The 25694-nt window shown below is 39.6% G+C and overlaps 1 long non-coding RNA gene across 1 annotated transcript in view; it reads right to left on the bottom strand.

Annotated features, from left to right (window-relative positions):
- The window catches only part of LOC113995586, a 50170-nt gene extending 25080 nt beyond the window's left edge, over positions 1-25090 (bottom strand). The window contains exons 1-3 of the long non-coding RNA XR_005566939.1: positions 24766-25090; positions 22591-22680; positions 21788-21927 (exon numbers count right to left, since the gene is read on the bottom strand). This is a non-coding gene — a long non-coding RNA (uncharacterized LOC113995586). The remainder of the gene's footprint in view (positions 1-21787; positions 21928-22590; positions 22681-24765) is intronic.
- Between the last annotated feature and the right edge of the window lie 604 nt (positions 25091-25694).

Here is a 25694-nt window from a genome sequence, read left to right as displayed (position 1 = left end):
CCACTGGGGTATCCCAGACACCACAAGCTGATGTGGGAGAAGCCAACACTGGTGCAGGACAGGCCTGGCTCCTACCCCAGGGTGACAGGCACAGCCAGGATCCCCTCTCTGCACAGACAATGCTCAGGATTTAGTGCTGGTGTGACTCTGCTGCTGCAATACATCTTGAAAACACAATACTCCTTTGCCCACACGAGTAATAGATTTAATTTATTTTTTTCACTCCAAGGTTGTGGCTGTTTTGTCACACAGACTGGTGCTTGACACGGTTTTAGGAATCCTAAGGGCTTAACTCGCTTCTGTCTCCCCAAACCAACTACAGGCCACTAAGAGCACCTCTACTTCCCACCAAACCCTCTCACTTCCAACATGCACTATGTGATGAGGTCAGTTACTGAGCATGACCATTAATAAAACCTCAGAAGGGAGATTTTTAGGGAGTGTCTGCTTCCTTCTCTACCAGCTGCAGGGATTTTCCAATCACTTTACACTGCCATAGCACTACACTGAGATTCAGCTGTGCTTTTCAGGGGAAGAAAAAGCCACTGATGTGTACATACGAAGCGAATAATGAGTAGCTTTGGAAAAAATCTCAGTCCAAACTAATTACAAATAATATCACTCTCAATTGCACTTTGTAAAACAAAAATACGTTCAATGATTTTCCCTGATAGCCACACCTACATATGACACTAAGTAAATACTACATATCACTACAGAGGCTAAGTCCTTGTTTCACTTTGAGCAATACCAGAGTGAGACTACATCCTTGTAGAAAAACATTTTCTTGTTCAATTTTGCCTGAATTTAAGCACTCACCGTTCACAAAATGAATCTTTTTCACAGAAGTCCTACAGGCTGCACAGGAATGTTCCCAGAAACATTCAAGAAACCAGCAGATAATTGAATTGAAAGTTTTGCAGCACATTTTAGGTGTGGGGAGGTAAGAGTGTGTGAGCAAGTGTGTGGTTGTTTCTGTAAGCCTCGTGCTGTTGCTCGTAGACTCCCAACTGATGAAGCTGAGATCAGGAGCCAGAGTTTGTTTTTTGCAGAAAGAATTGTTATATTTTGTCTCCTGCCTTTGGGATGCTCAGCGGGAAAAACCTTCAGTGCCATAGGGACAACTTTTTTTTTTTTCCACTTTCATCCCTGAAAACCGTTTGGAATTTTAGGAGAGGAACAAAAGGCATTCCTTAAATTAAAAAAAAACAAAATCCCCCTAAACGAGGCAAAGGGAAGGAATGTATTATCTAACCAGGACTGAGAGTTCAATAGAATTTTACCTTTATTCCCCCAACAAATGAAAACCGAGGCAAAGGGAGAGCTTGTCCCAGAGTACTTACTCCAGGAAGCTCTGAGGCAGCAAGGAGCAACAGAGACAGGTTCATGACCGACTGGATTCCTCCCCTGCTCCAGTTAATTCAGGGAAGTGCTCAAATTCTCAGCCTTTGCTGAGTCTTCCACCACCAGATTTACAGCTTGTGCAGACGCTGCTTTAGAAGTTGTGCTTGTTATACTGTTGTATACTGCATGTTTTAAATGTTCCCTTCCCCTGTTGAAAGGTTAAATTCTGGTCTCTTACTCAGTCCCTGAATTCAAAGGCCTTTCTCAGGGCTTCAGTAATTTCACCTGGTACCAGCAGTGATACCAGGAACTCAGGAATTTAAGCACCTGTAGTGCAAAAACTTGAATCTCTCTAAAAACAGCTAACTAAATTATGATGTGTTTATTAGATTTTACACTCCAAAATCATAATAAATCCCTGCCTTAGAAGAGCCATCCAGCCTAAGCTGGAATTTCCATGGAAAAAAAATTATGTAAGCCTTTTAATATTGAAGGTTAGACAGTTTGGATTTCAAAATACTACAGAAAAAAGGACTTCACCTTATGTGTGTATCAATGAGCAAACAAAGACTGATTTGTGCAAATAACAGTAATCTCCAAGCTGAAGGACTAGAATCAAAGAATGAAATGTTTTTCTTCTGGAACTAATAATTAGCACAAACAAGGTCAGAGAATTTCCTGAAAATAAATGTATAATTATTTCTCTGCTGTTCTCTCCCTTTGTTTTTCCATCAGTATTTGCTAAAAGCTCATAGTGCTCAGCACACAACTGTTTGGTCTACAGCTCAGAGCTGAAGAAGCAAAGACACAGCATTCTGTGGCACTCAGAACACCCTGGGCCAGTGGCTTTTTCATGTTCTGTAGCCATTTATAAATGGATTTTTAAAAACAAACAAACGCGGTCTCTTTGGTTTTGGTAAGTTGCCACTACGTGATCAAATATAAAATGATAGTACAGGTTTATTGGGCAGGTGAATACAATAATAATAATAATAATAATAATAATAATAAAAAGAATAAATTCTACTGATTGTTTTTATATACAGAACATTTCAACTCACATCCCAGTAATATTCTGCTCTTCACAGAATCACAGGATGGTTGAGGTTGGAAGGGACTTTTGGAGGTCATCTGGTCCTCCTGCCACAGGCAGGCTGATCCAGAGTTGGTGTTAGCTGGGACTGACCATTTTCCTAAATTCAGGCTGAAATAACAAGAGAGATTTTGGGCAGAATTTTGTTTCATTTTGGTTTGTTTGTTGTTTTTTTTTTAATAATTAATCTCAGCACTCCCAGAAATGTGGGAATTATAGAGCTGGTCTTCATGCTGATTTCTTTGTATGTGGTTTGTGCAGCTCTTTGGAAGTACTGTGCAGCCAGCCATATCACCTGAGCTTTCATTTCTATCAGTGATCTCTGTTAGAATTTCCCTCTGGATTATATCAGAATTTGGATTACTTGTTTGCTACCAAATACCACTTCACAGAAAAAGAGAAACAAACAAAGAAAATATGGACACTGCCAGATCTGAAGGGATTTCTAACTTGGTTATGGTTTCAAAGCTGTAGATTTTAACAACTTCTTACTCCAACTTAAAAAATCTCTGAAATTCAGAGCACACATCCTCACTGGTTAAAGGTTTATATTAAAAAAAAAAAAATCAGTATGTTTATGCAAACTGTTTCTCATTGACTGAAATTTTGTCAGTTAACATCCATTATTCAAAAAACATATGGCAGAACAACCCATTTACTACGTCCTCAACATTTCTACAGGAGAATATAAAACTTTTTAAGCCGAGGTGTGCAGGGCCAACTTAATCTTGCAAATAATCTTTGCAGTGTGCAAGTGATTCTCCAGCATCTTTAGCTCTGGAGCTCAAAAGAGTTATCAAAGTTAAAAAGCAGGATTACAGTTGTCAGCCCAGTATTCCAGTTTTAAGAGATGAACTATTGATCAACAGAGAGATAAAGCTGATCTGAGTACGCACCACATGAAAGATTTCTAGTCCAACCAATAATAAACCAAAGTCCTATTTCACTGAAGATGTTCTTTTGAACATTTAATCACACACTGAATAGCAAATACATAAAAGCTATATGCAAAAAGCTGATTTTTAAGAAATACGCACAATTTTCTCTTCTCCTCACAGGAAGGGATCAAAATTTATCTTAGCTCACATGGTAAAATATTAACAAACTAGCCATCTCAAATATTAGCCCTATTCAGGGCTTGGAAAAGGGAATTTTAAACAAAACTAAACCGAAAGATTCAGATGGGAACAGTATTTTCACTTGGATCCAAGTCAAAGTAATCTGTAAGCGATAAATCGTTTGTATCTGTGTATAATTCTTTTATATGAATGTTCATCTGATATTAGATTTGTTTGCTCTTTTCCTTGTTCTTTACTTAGCTGTTTGTTTTAATTGTTGAACGGTTTTACCCCTCCAGCTAAGCATAACTGTTTGCATGCAGTCAGGAGCAGTGTATAAATGTGCCTCCATCTGATGCCACTTTCTGTGTTAATATCAACAAATCCACACTTTAGAGAGGGATGCTAATCTGTTTTAGGCCTTCAAAATGCAGGGGAAAGGCGTGATCCCTGAGCTGGCACAGGTGCACAGAACCCAGCACAGCGGTAAATCAAGCACAGCGAGTACTCAGAAATAACCTGCGTTCAGCTCCCCAACAACACTGTCCATTCCTCACCAACAGGATCACCTGCCATGCATTTTCCTACAGCTGTCCTTGGAAGGCTGTGGGAAGAGGGGGAAAGGAGCACAGCAGGTTTGCAAAGCAAACACTGGCGCAGAGGAGCCGCTTAAACTGAAGCAACATGTGGCAGGCACGGTGCCTCTACTGTGCATCACAGAGGGTGTGAGCCCCCAGATTTACTTAGGTTAGGAGCTGCTTCCTGGGAGTCTCAGGAGCTCTGGGGACTGGGTCTATCATCTCCTTGGTGGAATCACAGGGTTTATGTATCAACAACATGCACCTCTTAGCAAAACTGCATTAGTACGTCCTGGTCTGAAGAAAACCGAGCAGTTAAACAAACACACCCTGTGGAACCTGGGCAGATGCTTTTCCTTTCCATACCATGTACAGAATTTTCATGTTGGTAGGAGGAATGTCCTGGTCTCCTGGGACTCGGGGAAGATCACAGCTACACTTCCTGTGGAAACTGTATGTGTACTTGCTCTGTTAGTGTCTTCTAAAACAAAAGTTATTTTGGTAGAAAGCTTGCAATTACATAGATTGAAAGCAGCCAGAGGAAGTGCCAATTATAACAAATCGTAACAGGGTACTTCACTAAAAAGATGTATTTTCAAATCAGTCTGACCACATTCCCCACTCACTTGAAGGGTCCAGTATTGCAGAGAAAGGATTTTGTATCATCACATCAAGGGCTGGCCGCAGTTATGCCATTTTGAAAATCTCTCCACTGATAAACAGCTCCACTTGTTTTTAAAGTTCTGCTTACTTATGTCTTTGTGGAACTGGCCCAATATCTCCTAAGTATACTTTAAGTTATTTTTGTTATTTTCACCTCCCAGGAATTTTTTTTCGGGGCACATCTTTTGTTTCCACAGAAATAGCACGGACTGCTTGTGTAGTCCCAGCGTTTTCCAGGGAGACCAAAGGCAGCTGTTATCTGCCATTCCATGCTCCTGTGCCTCTGCTGGAGGCACTACTGGACGTAGTGTGCTGCAGGACAAATATCTTTTCTAAATTAAGCTCATAATCTCTCTGGTTTAGGTAGTGTTATTTGGTAAATATTAACATGAATAACTCATCTGCAGCGATCATGTATGGCTGCTTCTGCTGCACTGTCTGCTGTAAATAAACTCTGAAAGGCCGTCTAGACAGTTTATAGTCTGGAGCCGTGCAAGTGTTGAGGAAAACACCTCAAAATGTGCTTCAAGGGAATCTACACCTTTTATTCTTAGCCCAAATACAACCGGGGAGGTGGGGTGCACAACACGCTGCATTCCCAAACATCTAATTTTAACTTAAAACATACAATCCTTTGAATAACACAGATAGAAATTGATCCTTTGAAGTGAACTCAGGTAACTCCTGAATGGATCGAGATCATCTGTCTATGAATGGTTTGGATTTTAAAATATGTTGAAGTCACAGGTATGAGTCGCTTCCCAGTTTTTAATTAAAACACGACTTCTCAAGGTGTTTGAAGAAATTTCTAAAAGAATAGGCCAAATCCTTACACATGTTATAACAAGTGCTACTGTGATTAATTCAGAAACACATTCAGCTCCACATCTTCTGTATTCAGGAGTAGCCACAGGAGAAAAAAAGAATTGCATTAAAAAAAAAATTAATTGTGTAATGTATAACTCTGCAACCTGAAGTCTCAAGTACTTATCTTTACATATTGTTTTATGCCATTGTCACCAGCACCACATATGAAGATATGGCTTACAGATGTTGTTCTAATTCATGTGAACTATTCTTACACCTGTGAGTATTCCTATTGGCTTCTGTATTAAACCAAATCATAAGAAAAAGTCCCTATAAGACAAAACCATGACTCTGAATGTAGCACTACTATTCCAGCTTTATGGCCCATGATTACTTTCTCCAAGGCAGTATTTGCCAGTTGTAGATTGACCACTGCAGATTAAAATAACCTTTTTGATAACAATTCATCACAGTTCTAACTTAGGTGGACTTAACCTTTCCTTTACATACAAAACCTGCTCATTTTTATTCTAAAAAAAAAAAAATCAGAGGGAGGGATTGAAAATTTTACTTGTTTTTCACTTTTTTTTTTCTTTTTTTTTGTAATCTGCAGTAAACTAAACACAGATGTCTCCGAAAGTGTCGGGCTGGTGATGAGCCATCACCATTTTCTTACTTGGAGAAATCTAAACATGAGTAGAGGCATCCTTTTCCGAAAGAGCTCGTAGATTTACAGCTTTGAAATCATGGACTCTGACTTGGGTTTCCCCCTCTCCCACCCTGCACCCTGACAAATCATCCTTCCCTGCTGTGACTGATAATCCCAGTTGGCTGCACTGGCACCTACTGGCTGTGGGCCCTGATGAGCTGCAGGCCCTGCTGTCAGCGAGCTGAGCTCCCATCACTGCCAAAGGAGCGTTCAACACCACAGTCCTGTCCCAGGCAGAGCCCCCGCCCGCTCCAGCTCTCTTCCCGACTATTTGGATCTCAGTTACCCCCAGGAAGCAATTTCCTGCCTCTTCCAGGCTCATTTCTCAACTCCCAGGTAACAAATTTTCAACCTGATTACTCAGTTTAGTCCAGACTCTTCTAAGGCAGTTGCATAATCTGAGCCTCTCCGCTGCAGCTGTTGTTGAACGAAAGTTATTTATAAACTGTAGACAAAATCCTTCGATATTTACAAAAGCTACTATGCAAAACAGCAAGATATACTGCATCACACCAGGGTTATTGTTTTCACTGGGACCTCACTGTTTGTTCAGTCCTTACTGTGAGAAACCCCCAGCTGCATTTTGGATTTGACGGGGGAAAGAATGTAAAACTTCAAAGTTCTGATCACAAGTTTCCCGTTGCTAAATAAATGCCATCATTATTTTAATTAATAAAAATTCTTTCTTCTTCGAATTTGAATGGACTATGTGACCAGCAACATCAGGAATTTTATCAACATTTATCAGCATTTTATCAACAATTGGGGGAAAAGCTGCCACTGTAGTTGTGTACAATTAATCACTTTTGGTTGCCCATCATACGGTCAGAAAAAGGAAGAAACAGAAAGTTTTCAGAATACAGTATTTGCAAGACTGTTAGCTGACCTTTTTCAGTGTTGCACGCACACACAGCCAAATCAGGTGAAATTAAGTTGGCAATGGGATGAAAATTAATCTAATCTTTGCTTAGATTGCATTTGTTTCTACAGATATTGCAGTAAGGAAAAAGGCTGGGACTCAGTATGGTATCCACCACTCCTCCACCAGTGGAGGCCCAATGGGATTCAGGCTCTAGAATGGATTTTTTTGGATCTACCAAAGGTCACTAGGTTTGGAAAGACTCTTGAGCCATATGTGGTGGTCAGGGACCACCAGGTGGGCTGTGGAAAACTTAGAAGAAGAAGAAAACACTGACATGAACCCGAGCCTCTCTTGTGAGTTCTTCCTTTCAATGGTAAAATAAATGAACAGGGATCCAAATTAGAAATACATTACCCAAGTTTATTAGAAGATTAATCGTACAGTAAAAGACAGAGAATCTTGGATGAACTTCTCTGCAATTCCAGTTCTAGCATTCAGCAGAGGAAATAAAAACATAACAGAGTAATGAAACACTAAGTTAGAATCACCCACCCACCAGCTGAGTAAAATACTCACTTTAAAAGTTCTTGAAAACAGAAACAGTAAAAAAGAAATGTACCCTGCTTGGGGGAGGCATGCTCTGATCATGAATGTAAACTGAGAATCCTGCCTAGAATCCTGCCTAAATTCTCAACATCTAAAAGAAGAGGAATTCAGCAGTTTTAATGATATATATAAGTAAGAGATATTTATTATAGGCCACCCGAGCATGATGTCCTGTGACAGCTAAGAAAAACAGAAAAAAATTTCTTAGCCAAGAAAAGAAGGTGGAACTAAAACCATTTACAGGCTGGGGAAGAAAACATACAGAATACTGCCAATTGATATTTTCAAACATGTCAAAACATAAATAAATATATATATATTTGCTACACACATCCTTATCAGTTGCACGTTACAGAGCTATTTCAATTATCTCCACATCACACCAGGCATGATAAAACAATGACACTGAGGAACATCTCACATGCTGTACACACTCTGCTTGGGAAGAATAAACTCTGGATTCAAAATACCTATGATCTCTAACAATAAATTTTCTTCAAAACCATTTGCCATTCAGGATATTTGAAAATGTTCATAGAGTTCCTCTAACATAATTTCTAAGAGCTTTTCAATATCTAAACTCTAGAAAGGCAGCCCCAGTCTGTGGCTTGACCCAAAAACTCAAAAGAAGGGTGCAAAATAAACAAACCTCAACCAGACAGAAGGCATGTATGAGAGGAAGACTAGATTTGTAACTCATCTCACTGGCACTTTAATCAAATCCTATGTATGCTAAATTATCAATTTCAAGCTGGCATCTCTGTAAATAAGCTCTCAAAAAGCATTAGAAGCACATAAACAAGGAATGACCAAACAACGTTTTTTGTTTGCTCCAGAGTCAACACAGAACAACTAACAAACTTGCCTGCTCGAAGTGAAAGAATGAGAAGTTCCAGGCTGCACCAGCCTCCTGCTTCCTCTGCACTGCCAGTTAGAGGGGAAGGAGGAAGCTGTTCCAACTTCCAGTGCTGGCCATAAGAGACAGGACCCTTCTGGAAGTGGAAGGAAAGAGTTTCATGTCTCACTGGATGCAAAACTCCTTCGCTCTTTCAAGAAAATTTTATTTCTATCTTTTTTGGCCTCAATCCATTCCCTTAGAGCTGACCAGTCCTTACCATGGTGCTTAATATGTATGTGTTGTACAAGGAGACCTGGGGGCAGTGAGCAGTAAAAGTAGTACTAAGCAGTCAAAATTGTCTCCATAAATACACTTGAAGCCAAGCAAGGGGATTCATCACAAATAACATTTACTATAAACTCAGCAGAGCTAACACAAGTCAAGCAAGAACAGAAAATGAAATATGGTGACAACAACCTCTAAGTTTCTTTTATACCAACCCATCAATTCAGAAAAGCCTCAAGAGGCTCTGCAAACAAATGCAGGCTGGGCTGTTACATCCAGTCACACCACAATAAAAGAATGATCCTGATTTGGTGGCAGTACCTTGATTCAGACCCACCAATCACCAAAGAAGTTAAGGTTTTCCTTTTTTCTGGTAAAAAAACTTACTGGGTCAAAGATTCAAAGTAGCCATTGTCATTACCTAGTCTGAACCCACACATAACACAGACCATTAAATTACACCAAACTATTCCTGAATTAGTCTCAAATATTCTGGACATCAAGCACAGAAGAATTGTTAGCACACAGGAACCATCTCCATTGGATTCCCATTTTTGGTGAACAATAACAAGACTCAATACCGTAGTTTTCAGGCCAAGGGCAACTCATGGCAATTGAGAAATTTTTGACAGCTTTATCATCTCTCTGCCATTTGACAAATATGGAAACTGAAACTCAAAGGCATCAAAGTTAGGCACAGAGAAATTAAACTGTAATTAAAACAAAGCAAATTTATATGCACTTATGGAAGTCTGGAAAGTGGGGTCTAAATGAGATTTCTGTGCCCAGGATTGCTGCCTGGGCCTTCACCTTACCCAACCCACTATAGAGTCAACATAAAATAAGGAATTTCCAAGTCTCAGCACCGTTATTTCTTTTACAGGGGAAAGCTACTGGTTATTTTTACTTACATTAATTTGTTTTGTATTCTTGTAGAGGAAAGCACAGTGATGGGAAAGCAAAAGGTATATTTTTTTATAGAAGAAACTACCGAAGTTACAGGAAGCAAATGTTCTGTCCCATAGAAGGCTCCACATGCCTGTCTAACCCAGCCATATTTCTGAGGCTAAATGATGCAAAGATAAAAAGCTGACTTTGTGAAACAAAGGTAAATAGCAACCCAGATGCTCTCGTTCATATTCTGAAGTTATTGCCATCAGCTCTGTGACCAGCACATTTCACAGCTTGTGAATTCCCACCAATCATAAATTAGGGCAGTAAGAGAGGACCAAGTACAGTCTTATAAACCTTTGCAAGGGTTTGCTTTATTTATATTCCAGTTGGGGATCCTACCAATGCTCTAAAGTTTATAGAGTACTGGAATCCAGTAGAATCCAGTCCTCAGATAATTTATTTTATATTTCTCATGGCCTGGATTATTATAACTACATATTTGCAGTGCTCCACAGGTCCACATACAAGGTAAAGAACTATGATTTATTCTTTGTCCTTCTTCCAAGCAGAACTAGGTCCACCAGGTACAAAAGAACTGTGCAAGCTTCACAGAAAACAAGATCATGTCTCCAAGGAAGTGGAATAACCCTTCCTTGTGAGAGGCTTCATTTAGCCCTCTTGGTTCTCACACAAAAGCAAAGTAATTAAAAAAAAAAATAATAAAAATCATGGAAAAAGTTCCTAAGGTCACTGAGTTTGGTTCTGAGGGCACAACCAACAGCTAAACCCTAAATTAATAAACAGGTTCCCTTCTAAAGGAGCTTGTCCTTCTAGGTGAGATGTACTGATGACACATAAGAGGGAGAACCTTGTAATTTTGCCCTGAAAACATTATTCCCTTTCATCTATTTTGTGTTCTAAGTAATATGCAACACCCATAACTTTCCAGAATCCAGCATTTGCACTTACTGTACGTTCACTTCACAGAATTTTTTTTTTTCTAGGAAAGGTTATATTTAATTATGTTAAACAGCATTAAAAATATTTGTGACATCTGTCAAATTAATTTTAAAAAATTCATTAGGGTCAGTGTAACTGCAATAAATACAAAATTAATAGCAAGGGGTTTCTTTTAAGGTTACATAAAAAATAACATTTGGGATCTGTCTGAATCTGACAAAATCCAGGGAACTGGTTAGAGCCACAATTTTTCCTTAAATTCTTTTTGCCTACATAAAAAAGGTGCCAAACAATCCATATTTTTTATCCACAGTGCTCCACGTGCTGGACTAGAGAAAGCAGTCTCAGAATTAAACTTGGGATTTAGGCAGTTCAGCTTGACTTGGCTTCCAGCTCTCCTTCTTACTATTTTGATCCATTTTTGTAAATTCTGGGAAACTACATTTAATTCTTCCCACAGCTGTGTTGAGGAAGAGTTGCCATCCACTGACGGTGTAAAATGCCCTGATCCTTCATGGCAAAACACTTTTGCTCTCTGTACTGCTGGCAGTACCCACAGGGGCACGGCCAAAACAAGGTATTAAATACAACCACCACTTTCCTGACTTCACTCCTTCTTTCCCTTTCTGCATTCCCTATTTTCCCCTCATGACACCATGTCTTAGAAATACACCTTCTCTTGGTTCAGAGAAAAGAACGTGACAAAATTTGGACCTCTGCACTGCAACAACTGGGATCACTGGAGAGTGGTATTTTCCCTTCTGTATGTTCAGCTCAAAGTATAAAAATCCAGAGGCAAATTAAATCACATTAAATCTAGGATAGTTTTGAAATTTGTCAAGTAAATTACTTAATCTAAAAAAAGCTCTAATGCAGAGTTTTAACTTGGAATGTATGTGCCTAGTACTGCTCAGAGCTCAGTATTTTGAAAACAACACAGCAGTGGCTTCAAGGATATATGGTTGAATCCTGCAACTTTTAGCTAAATTGAAAACAGGCAGACAGGTAAAATCCTCTTTTCCAAATTTACATCTGAATCTTTTCCCAATCACACAGAAGAAGCCATTCTCACAAGGCTTTTAAGTACATCTTAAAATTGCATTTTTGTTACTTAGATCTGAGTGACAAGAAAGATGAATCATGTCTCCGAATTTATTCAGCATTGCTAATTAAACTCATTCCTTGAGGCCTGGGAAGCACTAAACCACTGAAGTGTAACAGTGAAAATTAGTGATTTGAATAGAAGAATCATGAACTTTGGAAAAGAAAACATTACCCATCAGTGGAGCTCACAAAATAGCCCCTTACAGAAACTAAATAAGATTAATGAAGGCGAAGTCAAGAAAAACAACAGCTTTTAAAAGTCTTCATGTCTTATTTTTTTAAAGAGCACATAAAATAGACCCAGTGCCACTAAAAAACATTTAACACAGAAAATAGGGAAGCAAGTTTTATAGGCCTCACCTTACTATACTGCACAGAAAAAAAAATTCTTCAACAACAACTATTTTAAAAGCAATTAAAGAGAAAATAACCCTCAAGTATTTCCAAGTGTTTGGGGCCAAATTTTGCCCCTTCAAATTTTGTCACGTTTCAGTTAAAACTGTTAACCAAGGTGTTTCAGTGGTACCAGCAGTGCTTACTCTGAGGGAAAGAACATCCTTCCTGATTTCCTGCTGAAGAGCCTGGAGATTGGCACTCCCAGAACGCATCCCTTGGGGGCTCAGCTCCTCCACTTTGCAACAAACAAAGCACAGATGTGACCATAAAAACAGCATCACCTGTCAGAGTAATGTGGCTACTGCATCTGGAAATCCATGCTAAAGACGGCACAGAGGAAGCCTTCAAAGTCAGAAGTCACTGGTGAAATGCTGGATTTAATTCAAGGGTTATTTTCCTGGTAGGAATATGACTGGGGCCACAAGATGCTGCCAGTTGTAAGCACATCTGACCAAGGCTTCTGGCAGTGGCAGTTAAGCCTGGATCTCCAGGGATCCCTGTGGACCAGGGAACCACAGAACAGGAGCTGCCACAGATGACTCTCCCAGATTGCCAGGATTCCCTGTCTGCTCCATGCAAATCCAAATCTGGCACTTGCCTCTGGCACTTGTGACCTGACCTTCCAGGGCAATGACATTCTAGGGCAACACTGGAATTCCAAAATAGCCCAGCTCCTCCCATAAGTTGGCCATGGGAGACTGTGATTACTTAGTGCAGTGCCATGCTGTGACCTCTGGTGTCAGTCCCAAATCATGCTGGAACAGTCATGCAGATGTAAATCCCACTGATGTCAAAAGGCACTTATGAGAAAACCTGAATCATCACTGGTGAGTCTGGAATTGAACCACCATAACTGTAAGAGTGGGGTTAGTCAAGCCCTCTGCTTCATTAAATAATTAATAGAGAAATGTGTACATAAATAACAGTAGCACAGATATCTAATAAAACACCCATTCCAGGACTTTATAACTTGCCTGTAAACATGTGCTTCAACGAAGATGGGATATAAAATCCCAGTCTTCCATTGCGTTCCTTTTAAAAAAAGGAAGGAAAACAACTACATGAGTTTTTAGAGTAATAAACAGATGTCCTAAGTGATTTCATCCTAAATTGGCTGGGTTATTCTGGTTTTTTATAATGCTATATTGAGGCTACAACGCTCTGAGACCCAGCCCATCTAGCAAGCACTTGCAGCTTGCCTAGTTCTAAGGGTAAAACACAGCAAACACAGTGCTTACAATGTACCTTCAGAGTAAAACTTTGCCAACAGCAGTTGGCCCAGGGTTGTGGATGGTTGTAGGTGTCACTCTCTTGGCCAAATTCATGTAATTTGTGAGTGAGCCATGCTCTGACAAATTTTTTGATGCTTCTCACAGGAGTTTCCAAGATCTGGAGACCTCAGTAACAGCAGAGCCTCCCTTCCATTGCCAGTGTTGGAGTCCAGCTGTTCTGCATATACAGGCATCTACCCTTTTCACTATAGCATATATGAATCTGTACACTCAGAAACCTATTACTTAGAAGCAATTCATTTCTAAGAACAGAAGAAAAACCTCTTTAAAAGAAAAAAGAAGATTAATCCAGCTTACCAACAGGGCTCAGCTTTCAGACGTAAAGCCACACTGATACATGAAACCACAATACAAACCCCGTCACCTTCGTGACAAGAATATTGTAGCAATAAAAGTGCACCAGCTCTTGAAACCCTGCACTGTTTGGTGACCTGCTCCAGCGAGGTTCTGCAGAGATCCATTACCTCTAGAGGCCACGGGCTGGACCAAGCAGCAAAACACAGAAATGTGATCTCTGTCAGCCTTCACACGACACTTACAAAACTAACACACGCCGTGACATAACTGATGACTTTTGCTCAGAGCCATCGGGTGACTGAACATGCACAGCCAGGTAATTGCTCTTTAGGCAGATAGTTTTCTTGGTGATTTGGAAAGCAGGAGACCAAATGTAAAGCTCCACCAATAGACACCAGGCAACCTACACAAAATCCAGCCAAATGCTAACAGGAGTAAAAACAACAAACCCAGCTATTTCTATTAAGGCTCTCTTTGAGTGCAGAATTCTGAACTGGTAAGAACATCCCTTCCTATGCTGTTCACATTCAAAGCTACTCACCAGTACAAATTACCTCTGACCATGGTTATCCAGTGAAGAAAGCTCACTTTCCAGAATCACACAGAGTCACAGAATATGCTGAGTTGGAAGGGACCCACAAGGATCATCGAGTCCAATCCTAATGCTAGGCTTATGTCAGGAATATGACATTTAAAAGGAAAACATCAGTTGGAACTAAACTTCTGAAACTGTGCACTCCATTTAGTAGCCTTGCTAGGAACAATATCAAGTTTGGTAGCAGCAACAAGTAAGCAAAGCTTCCTTGAAGATGCTTCTGTAAGTGCCTGATTCTATGAGTCACGTGGTTCCCTGAAGATATTTCTCATGCAAGAAGCACAATAAGATGTAGTAAACTTAAAAAAATATAATAATAAATATAAATATAAATAAATATAAATAAAAATATAATAACATATATAATATAATATATATATATAATATAATAGCTCATGTAATTCCGCATACTGTAACTTGAAAAAAAAAGTTAAATTACAAAATCTCACAGTGCATTTAAATGGTTAAGAAGTTTCTGAAGTGTTCTTTTCCCTAAGAAAAGATATTCTCAGGTTGCAGCTCTCCTGAAAAAAATTGCTTTCCAGCATTTGAGTACTTTTAAAGAAAGTATTTCTAGCCCAGCAGCACATTAGTATGTCCTTGAGGACAGAGCAAGAGAAGCACATATCACGTATCACTGTGCTTTTAGAATTAAAGAGCAAGGGAGAATAACAATGGCAGTGTAACTCCTAGAGAGAGATGGATTCTTCAGCAATGGAAATCTGCCCTGTTTTCGAGATATCTCTGCTCTCTTGTGAGAGTTTCATACAATAGTAGCTCGTTGTACTTCTGGTACCTCAGAGAGGGGTATATCCTTCAAAACCTTTGCTTCAAGACAACTTATGGGACCTCTTGCACAAAGAGGGTCAGAGCCACAGACAAATGAATAGAAGTCTGAAAAGATTTCTTCATGAGCAAAAACAGCCATGAAGAGGACCATTGTTGGCTAAGGGGGTATTCAGCAAAGGCATATTAAATAATGAAAGATACACTTGGTATTTAGTCTGTGTCATAAATGACTTCTCATGAAACTAAAGTGTAACAGCACATCACTAACTAGAGAAACCCCTGGCTTTACTAGGGTTGGAAGTGGAATTTAAAACACTGCAAAGACAAGCTTCCCACTCCTTTTGGAATGGATATTTCTCAATACTCCTCACAGAATATCTTTCACTCTTTAATAAAATTGTAATTGAAAACACTATAAAAATGGTGTGATTCAATGGATCAGCTACAGACTTCTTACCATTGCGATTTGGTAATCAATGACAGATTATAAAAACATTCAGTGTTTTATTGGAGAGGGAAATTATGTTTAGATTTCGTGGCATGTCAAACAGTGGCTGTAAAGAGACAAGGAAGAACCTTTCCACTCTTTTTTTCCCTGCCTTCCTTGGACAACTTGTTCTGACAGGCTGCTTTGGAGCTCCATCTATCATCCTCCAAACCATCCCCCAAAGCCACGATCAGATGCAGCATACCAAACTACATGACACATTATGACACACTCCTATGTGACCATCCTAACGCACTTGCAAAAGTGCATTCATTTACAGAACACATTAATAAAGTTTTCTTCAGAGAAAACTTCTTCAAATTTAAGATTACACACGCTGTTTACAGTGTAGACGGTCACCAGAATGGAATTTAACTATCTTAGCCATTTGAAAAATATTGCTATATCTTGGGCTTTTAATAAGGTTTCCACAGACTTTATATGGGTCAAAGGGAGGGAAAGTGCTCCTAAGATACTTTTAAGATAACACTTCCATTTCCCTTAGAATGGAAACTGCCTTTCTCACACCTAAAGCTGCTGAGTTCTTGATCTGCTTTTCCTCAGGTAGAGAATCCATTAAGTTGATGAAAAACTTCTCAAAAAGGGTTATGAGCTCTTTACACTTTATGCACACGGCCTCAGCTTCTTCCAACTATTTTGAATGTTTTTGATGTGTGAATCAGCCATGGGCCCTCGGCTGCAAGAACCACAGAGAACTGTACTGAGATGTGAAGGCAAAGCACACTGAACTCCATGACTCGGTTTGTGGATTTGGGGGCATTATTTTTGTATCTGAGGGAGCTGTTACAGAATTCTGTGAATTTTTTCAGGATTCTTTGAGGAGCACACGGAACAAAAGCTCTCAGATTTCCTGTAAGTACCATTCTTCTGAGATTCATTTTAAGAAAATTTAAAACCCAGAACTTCCTATCTTGCCTGCTCTAACAGCAACATTTTCTCTAAGGTCCTCACCAGACAAACAGGATATTTTGTTTACCTTTCAGTCTAATCAGACAAGACAGATTTTGTTTTGGGAAGATGTTTGGTTTGTAACGTAAAGTGCTCATTGAAAAATGTTTATGTTTTCTCTGTATGTAAGGTTTTCCAGAGTCTTTGGTGGTGGCATGAGCTGTATTTCACAGCAGGCTGTGAAATGACTCTGTGAGACCCTGTCACCACCATAAGGCTGCAGGAGAGCAGTGCCAGCCATGGTGCAGCAAGGTTTGTGTCCTGACAGTGCTGACTCCGCATCAAACACTCCGTGTGTGACTTGGCAAAAGGTTCTTCCCAAAAGAATTACATTAATTACAACTAAATTCCATTATTTACAACTAAACTCCATTCTTTTAATGCTTTTGTCTTTTTTTTTTTTTCCCCCTAGGAGGGACTAGAGGAGGTTGATAGGGATAATATATGATGCATTATTTGACTAAAAGTCTAACTTCTCAGTTAGAAAGGAAGCACAGAACATTCCTTAACTTCGCATTTTCATCACCGAATCAAAAATAGATAAGAAAGATAATTCCTAAATAAGCTTAAAAAAAAGTAAAATTCCTAAAAAAAACCTGTGCAAGAATGACACGTTTTTTCCAAAATGAACTCCTCAGCAAATGGAGCAAAATGCTCCCCTTAAAAACCCAAGCACGAATTTCTTTCTCAGAAGTTCAGATCCACTTCCCCATACAATCTTCTTCTTATGAGACTGATACTTAATAAATTGTATTAATTCGTTTGTCTCTGTTTTCACTGGAGACCCAGAAAGGCCAAGCTCATTTTCTCTGTGCAAACCCAAGGAGAGACCACACCATTTACCAGAACAGAAATCACTTTTCCCTATTCCAGCGCAGCAGGCTGCTTGTTGTATTGGTTGTCATTATCAGATGAGAAATAAAGTAGGTTTTTATATTATTCCTGCCCCAAACCCAGCAGTTCTACAATATCTGAAGCATAAATACACAATACTGTTTTCAAGTGTCTTAAATTGTCCAGTTTTGGTCAAGGAGTTTGGTGACTCCCAGAGGAAGCCTGGCAATGGTAAGGAGAGACCAGAAGGATAATGAAAAATCTGTAATAAGTACGATGTTTTTAATATGATATTTTGTAGAGTGTGTGACAGAAATCACACAAAAATCGTTCCACAAAAATGCTAAAAACCTTTGAGAAATAATTAAGTCATTGAGATGCAGTTTTAGTTTAAATGTGAACTTGCATATGATAGACGTGATTTTATACATATCTATGTATAGCCCAGAAAATCTGTAGACAACGTACAGAAATGATAACAATCACTGGATAAAAACCACTACAGATTAATGAAAAAATCTGAACAAATCCTGAACTGCCCAGGGAAGGGTACACAGTTCTGACAGATCCCTTAGTACAAATGGTGGGAGTAAAACATATCCACATGATAATCACATCCTTCCCAAAATTGAAAACGTATGTGAAAGTCATGGTGGTCTTGCAAAAATATAAACTCATAAACGATTTTTTGATTTGGTGTCATCATTCATTTCTTTCATTTGAGAAATCAGTTTTAGTAGGCCATACAAAGATTGATGGCTTTTTCATAAAAGGATATTTTATGAAATAGTGAAATGTAGCATATTTCTACCTGATAAATGCAGAGACCTGTAAACTTTGAACCCACATTGGCCTTTGTTGCTCATGACCCTGTTTAAGTGATTTATTTTCTTTTAACAACTACAGTCTGCAGGAGGTAGAATATACTGTGTAGATCTTTAATTCTGTTGAAAATTGAACAGTTTAAACAGAATGGCTGACATTAGAAGACCTATTACAGAAAAGTCATATTATCTTCATTTCAGTATCCCTTTTAGGAGCAATATTTATGGTTGGAGAAAATGCATAATTTGTAAAAGCAACTTGGTAGGCTGCTGCAGAGCAATGGAGGAGTTGGCATCCTTGGCCCCACATCAGGGTGTCTAGTGGACTGCATCAAAGCTAGAGACTCTGGAAACCTGGCATGTGTAAAGGCATAAAATCAGAAAACTTGCCTGTTGCCTAGAAGAACGTCTTGAGGGAGCTGAACAATCCCCCACCCTTGTGAAACATTCGGATTTCGAAGATTTAGCAAATTCCAAGGAAATAATACTCTGCTAGAATTTTTCTGCCAGGCTCTCAATACAATGGCAGATTTATCTTTGACTAAAGAGAATTCAGTTTCTCTTTTTGCCCTCCCTTTGCTGCTTTTTATTTGTATTTTGTTACTGTGCAACGAAGTCAAACAGCACCATAAGCAAATTTCCTACTCCTTGGTGTGAATGTCACCATGGAAGTTAAGCAGATCTGGCTTCTTCTACAAGCAGGGAGAAACCACCTCAAATCCAAAATATTTTTCCATATAGTCCCACCGTGTTTCACAACAGTGGGGACTGATGTCAGGTAGTTCCCCCAGCAGCAATACGTCACAATACTGCTCTAACAATCTTCATCAGATGACAGGCCTACAGAATCTTAGCAGGCTTCTAATGTGTATCTCAGCATTATCACATAGTGCCCAAGGCTCCATCTTACAAAGGGATATGATCAGAGAAATTAATAATGTTTTTTAAAAATTCTGTTTTGAAGTTGCTCATTCATGAAACAGGCTTCTCACGTTAAGCTCAAATTCCATGTTTATGAAACATCTCATGAATATATGGCGCTTTAATAAAAACAATAAATGTTTAAAGCACCCCTACTTTTCTCTGCTCTTCATTATTAGAAATAAATCTTATGAAGCAGATAAAAGCATTACAATTAATCCCTCCTGAATGGAGACAGTATGTACTATTATTTTCAATATGAGAGAAACTGGCTTTGACTAGAGTGGCAACAACCGGTAAACTGATTTTATAGTTTTGATTTATTGAATATTAGGAAATAGACTTTTTTAATAATAACTCCATTTAAGTATTCATTAAAATGGAATTAGTACACAGAGGGCCAGATTCTGATATCTATATTCTTGTCAGACAGCATTTTATTACAGAAAAGTCTCGCTGACATCAGTGGGATTACTTGTAAAAGACCATTCAGCATGAGTGAGAACACAGAACTAGACCCTAATGGGGTACAGATGACTACAGAGGTTTTTGGTTCTCCTCCCTGACCCCCAGGTGCTCCACACACCCTTTGGAAATGGCTGGACCAGTATGGAATTGTGTGCCTGAGGCACTTCATCTCCACTGGTCTCCCAAAAACCTGACTCACCTCGTCCCTGCCCCAGGTACACGGGATGTGAAATATATTTCCTCATCCTCACAAGGGAAATAATTCCCAAGTGCTGATTATTTTGCTTTAGACCTTATGCTAAAGATACTGATCTTCATAGGTCTTTCAGTCTGAGTAAGCTTGACCTGAAGAATGCAGAGCACATGTTGCCATAAAAAAGCACTATGAAGATGAATTTTAATTTATGAGAAAAGTCACTCAGAGGGGAAAAAAATAGGGGGCTATTAAGGGATCATGGCTGCATATCCATTTCTCTAAATTACACAGCAGAAGAGAAGGCCATCCCGTGTTTTTGTTTGGTACACTCCTGACTTAAATATGCAAAAAACCAAATTCCAGTAAACTCTTGTGATGGCACCGGGTAAAGAGAACTGGCTTAGTTATAAATGCTGTTGATAGTTAGAAAAAGAACATGGATTTTTTCCACAAATAACCTAAAATATCTCTCAAACTCTAGCACCTGTACTATGTTTCTTTATTCAGTAATCTCTCTAACAGGGGAGGAGGCTGAGAAATTTGACCTTTATGCATAAAGAAATGATGGATGAGCAAATAGTGAATGCCCTAACTTATCTTTCATTCAAAATTATTTGGCAAATTATTTTGAAAAATAATCTTTAGCATATATGCTGTAACTTCACATTTTCATGACATACACAGGTCATACCTGGAATATGCTTCTACTCTTTGACTGGATGAACATAGTTGGAATCCAGTCCTGACAGCAAACACTTCACAGTCTATTCAGTGTACATTGAACCCTTCCCTCTCTAAAAGGCTGCTGTTTCTGCAGAATCCCTTAGCAGAAAACTCATTTGCGGATAGAAAAACAAGTATGGTCAAAACCAATTTGTTTGATACTCTTTTAAAATATAAAAAAGTCTAATTTTTGGTTTATTGTAATATAATATAACGTGTATAGCATAATATAATATAACATAGTATAATCAGTAAAGAGAGTACTTACTATTTTTTAACTTTTGTTTAAAAACTGTCCAACACTAGAGGTTTCTATTGTATAGTTCTCAAAGGTCAGACTTGAAAGTTTAAACTTCAGGTTCTACTGAGATAAAGGCACTGTGCTTTGCAAAGTTATGCCATTATCCCTGGTTATAATCTTCACTGACTTCAGAAATAATTGCTTTCCTTAAACAAAAAGGAAGTCTGATTCTAATTTGCTATCTAGATCTACATTCTTATATTCTTTTTATAGATTTTTGAACAAGTTATCACTGGAATCTTCCTTCACTCAAACGTAAGTGAAAGTTTTATCTTACCTCAGATATCACAAAAATAATTTATGACTAAGGAAACAAAACCTTTTGTCTCACATATATTTCTTTGCGACAGCTGTGGTATTTCACTGCAAGCACAAAAGCTGTGATGGTCTGGACTGCAATCAACCATTTTTAATAGGAAATTTTTACAGACTTTTAATAAGATCTCCTAACATAATTTATGGGGAGAGGTTTTGAAGTGAAGAGGCATTGTTTGGCAAAGTGTTCTTCCTCTAATCTCAGGAAATTTAAATAATTGAGTGCTCATTTCCTCTAAACTTAGGATTTCTCCTTAAAAATGGTTAAGAAAAACACCTGCTACACTAGCAGCAAAATAAGTGCATCAAGAGTCGAAAAAAAATATATTGCTAAATACTTTTCAAAGGCAAAACTCCATGTCAGAACCCAATATTATTAATAATAGTGCAATATTGAAGTTTGCTTCTTCAACTCAGAAATTTTACTACATATTTTGAATGAAGAGAGCATGTTGGTCAGGATGAGTGCAGGAGTTTTTTTTAACTCTACAGTTAGGGGAAGTGGAGTAAGTGGACAAAAGTAGAGAATTTACAAATTACAAGAAAATCAGATAAAACTCCAAAAGTTACTATACTTACAGAAGTTATCCAGAGTTCCTCTGACTATGGAACTTGGCTGGAAGAAGAAGGACAACAACCTTCCCCTGAGATCTCTGATATGTCTTGCAAGAAGAGGCTCAAAGGGTATTTTAGCAGTTTCCCTTTAGTCCCAGAGAGATCTAGGAAAAAACCAGAAACATAAGTAAGAAGCACATTTCCATGCATTGATAAAGCTAATCAAAGCTCCTAAATACGAAACAGATTTAGTTTGGCTGAGTGGGAATTTGGACAAAGTTTTGAATTATTTTTTACCTTTTCTGAGTAACTCATAGGCCATAATTCTGACTTTAACTAATAGCTGACTTAACCGTGCTCCCCCCACCCCGTCTAGGTTGGCTAGAACAACTCTCCCAAAGGAGGAAAAAAGAGAGGGACAACCTTTGAAGGAAGGAGGCATGAAGAGCCCAGGCACAGTCGCGGTACCCGGGATTCGTCCGGGTCACTGCGTGCCCAAGACCTCCAGAGGGCACTCAGCACAAAACGGACTGCGCTGAGGAAAGGGGGCTGCAATTCCACTTATCCTTACACAGCTTCCCAGAGAGACAACTCAGCTCTCAGCTCTGCCTACAGAGAGAAAACTGTAAGGAAAAAAAAAAAATCCGAAGAGGAAAAATTATGCCATCATAAAGCCTGCATTTCTTTTCTGTGCTGGAGATCTGTTTCATCGATGCTTTTAACAAAAGAGGCTCAGTTTCTTGAGTCAGCCTTCAACCCTTTCTTTTCAAAAGCTGTCTGCTGATTTCAAAGAGCCTCCATTAAAAATGCTTTTAAAGACGTGTCACCTGAAGGACTTTGTTTTCTTCAGTCACCACGTTCAAAGCACGCAGGGCGGAATATCACTTCTTTAGGCTCCATCTCTCTCTGTGGTTTGCCTACAGAAAGGAAACCAAACAATTTACGGTGGGTGCCAGCCAAAATTCATCTTTTGCCTGGGTTTTAAGACTTTCTCCATGTGTTTACAGACACACACAGACAAACACACATTAGCCAGTTGTGGTGACCTCCTTTGGGTTCCTGCTCCGGGGTGTCCCCGAGGTGCCGCTCCCGCCCCTCCCTGCAGACCTGCCTGCCCCGGGGCTCCCCATCCCGGGAGCACTGGGAGCACCGGTCCCGGCAGCCTCCACAGGGACCTCTGGCTCCCTCGGCAGCGCTTTAACCCCATCCACGCCCCGTTCCAGAACTGGCTTCACGAGCTGCAGACAGGACTATAAACAACTGCCTCGTTTCCACAGAAATGTCATAATTCCAATAAAACTGAAACCCATTCCCCCACTACATCCTCTTTCCATCGGTAGTTTCACAAAACACATACTGCCCCCTTTATATTCAAAGTGGCCTTCCTGATGCACAAGTTCAAACCCCAGCTATCATCTATCATCTTAATTCTTCTGGGACAAATAAAGTATCATGCAACAGACCATATGTGGATATTTCAGCAGAGCTCTTTAGAGTCATGTCCTGTCTACCCAGTGTGATCAATGGTTATTTTATGTTTGTACATTCAGAATAATACATGACAAACCTCCGCCTGGGTGCACTACCTAAACACAAAAGAGACACTGGGGCTGGGAGGTCCCCGTGTGACTTGGGACATTTATATGCCCTGGCGTGTCTGAGGCATCTGCAGAGGAATCTCAGACACAGTATGGGATCTATAGGAGATTCATGGCAGCTTGAAGGCATGTAGGCATATTCCAGAATGTAAACTGGCATTAGGAATGTACTTCGGCACCTGAAATGTCTCCTACAGATGTGTACAAATAAATTGTACTATGTATCTCTCTCCCTCCTAGGGTGCTGGATCCCGAATCACCTTTATTCTCACAGGACCATGTTAAGCAGTACTAGATGAAAGTCACCTGCGCTTTAGAAATGCTCAAGCTCTCATTCTCTGAAAATCAGATCCCCTTCCACATCAGATAAAGATGAGACCTATCTCTACATCTATCTGTAACTTCCAGAATGCTGACCTGTGAAATACAAAATACTTGTAAGTCTATCAATCAGACAGTATTAAAATATTCTGTTTTAAACCACTCTTAGTAAAGATAATTAATCAGTTACAGTAAGGATAATATTTTTAAAATACTGCCCAAAGTAGAATAAATTAATTAGGCAGGATTTGGATGACAGAAAAATTAAAAGTTGAACTATTATTCAAAAGTCACACAACCACATAGATGATCAAAACTAATTTGAGCCATGACATTTAATAAAGGCAGTGTGGGCCTTTATAAGGTTCAGTGTGCTCAGTGCTGTAGAAACTCAGAAGCAGGCATTACCCCTGCTCTGGTATTAGACTCAATAAAGAAGTTTAGTCATTATTTGGTCAGGTTTATATTTAAAAAAAAAAGAGGTTTGTGCACAGCAGTCTTACTAACTTAGGAAACGTAAGAAGCTTTTAAAAGACACTTTTATCTCTGCAAACTATGGTGGATATAATGATAATAAGGTGATGGGACTAAAAATTAATTCAGCCTTTATTGATAAAAGGTTGAAACTGCTAGTGCTTTCAGTATCTTCTACATATTTTATACAAAACCAGTATTAGAAACATTCCCCCAAATGTGTGAGGATCCAAAAAAAAGACAGGCTATGGATAGAATCACACTCTGCGTGTCAGCGTTGATACAAACATGAAAAGGTCAGAGTACAGAGTCAAGAGATGCAAAGGCTGTCCTTTGCATATTCCCCCAAACCTCAGTGTGGCTTTTATATCCCTCAGAGTAGGGATTTTATATCCCTACAAATTGTCCGTCAACTCCACAGCAGAATTAATTCTTTTCAGCTTTTGCAGAAGGGGTGGAACTCCCGCCCACCAACCACTGGGATGAAGATTTTCATAGGGAATTTCCAGGACAACAAAAATACTTTTCAAGCACAGCAACTGTCTGCAGTGGAATCCTTTTAAATAGATACCTCGTGTTCATTATCAGTTGCTAGTTCTTTTTAGTTACCTTCCAATATATTGGCAAATCCCTCTGAAAACTCCAAGGCTGTCATTGATACTCGATGAGTCTCTGAATTTCTAAATACAAACCACTGAGAACACCCAGTATTGTGCTTAAGGCCCCTTTTTAGTTGTGTTTCCATATTTAAATCTCAAATCTCACTGGTAAAACTGGGGCTGAGTGTTTCATTGACAGCAGAGCAGTCTCTCTTTGCTAAACGGAGGCAACACCAGGAAGGCACTGAGAGGTGCGACCAACAACCTGGAAGGAGGTGGCAGTGAGGCGGATATCTGCCTCTTCTCCCAGGTAACAGGGGGCAGGACAAGAGGAAACAGCCTCAGGTTGCACCAGGGCAGGTTTAGATTGGATATTATGAAACACTTCTTCACTGAAAGGGTGGCCAGGTACCGGAATGGGAAGTGGTGGAGTCACCATCACTGGAAGTGTCCAAAAAACACCTGCATGTGGCGCCTGGGGACACGGTTCAGAGGTAAACACGGCAGTGCTGGGTCACTGCTTGGTCATGGTGATCTTGGATCCGACCTCAGCGATTTTACAATTTTCTTTGTTTTCATTTTAGCCTTTGCAACACGGGGAAAGTCAACCTATGTTCGTGGGGGTCCTTCCTGAGCCGAACGGGAAATTTCTTTAGGGAGAACACACGTGGGACACACTGGCAACACCGAGCGGCGGCTCGCCACTTTTTAACTGCAAGTGCGAGCTCAGGGGCTGAGGCAAAGTAACGATCAGGGGACTGGCATCTGGTCCGACCGCCTTTCGCTCCCGACACGCCTAAACGAAGTCTTGTTATTCATCCCGTCCCAGGAAAAATCACTAGGAACGCACTTAAACTGTTAACGAGGGAAGGGGGGCAGCGGGTGCCGCGGCTGGGCCGCAGACTCCGCCCGGGCACGGGGCAGGAGCAGACGCAGGGC

Source organism: Pipra filicauda, unplaced genomic scaffold (assembly GCF_003945595.2).
Source record: "Pipra filicauda isolate LSUMZ 115617 unplaced genomic scaffold, ASM394559v2 scaffold82_size2718185_pilon, whole genome shotgun sequence".
NCBI lineage: Eukaryota > Metazoa > Chordata > Aves > Passeriformes > Pipridae > Pipra > Pipra filicauda.
Note: the sequence above shows the minus strand (reverse complement) of the source record. Positions and strands in the feature narration are given on the sequence as shown.